Source organism: Etheostoma spectabile, chromosome 3 (assembly GCF_008692095.1).
Source record: "Etheostoma spectabile isolate EspeVRDwgs_2016 chromosome 3, UIUC_Espe_1.0, whole genome shotgun sequence".
Lineage (NCBI taxonomy): Eukaryota > Metazoa > Chordata > Actinopteri > Perciformes > Percidae > Etheostoma > Etheostoma spectabile.
The window spans coordinates 29,979,266-29,979,690 of record NC_045735.1 but is presented as its reverse complement, the minus strand read 5'-3'; the positions used below and the strand labels follow the sequence as shown (position 1 = coordinate 29,979,690).

At 41.4% G+C, this 425-nt stretch overlaps 1 pseudogene; it reads left to right on the top strand.

The window, feature by feature from the left end:
- The window catches only part of LOC116687039 (extracellular calcium-sensing receptor-like), a 7,792-nt pseudogene that overhangs the window by 6,246 nt on the left and 1,121 nt on the right, over positions 1-425 (top strand).

The window sequence follows — 425 nt, the reverse complement described above, 5'->3', positions numbered from 1 at the left end:
CAGAGAATGACAGACTTTTCAACAACAACACAAAAAGAGTTTTAAAGTATGCGGAGGAAAACTCGGGTGAAAATAGTGTGAGAAATTTCAACACTGACACCATGAGAATCTGTGACTGGAAGAAACGAAAGGATGAGCCGACGAGATTAGCCGAGCAGCGCACAGCTAGCTAGCTGGAGGTAAAAGGAAACAAGTTAGCCTGGAGCTAGAAACAACGCTAGCTAGCTAGCGCCTATCACGTTAATCAGATACTGGTGCAACTACTGTATGCTCTTATTGTAATCTAGAAGCAATACTGTAGTACCTATATTTGAAACAAATACCCTGTACATTTACAGGGTTCAAACTGACACAGTGGTGGTGTTTGATTATTTCTGACCCAAACTGCTCTGTCGCCCTTCTGGCTCTTGTTGTATATATATATA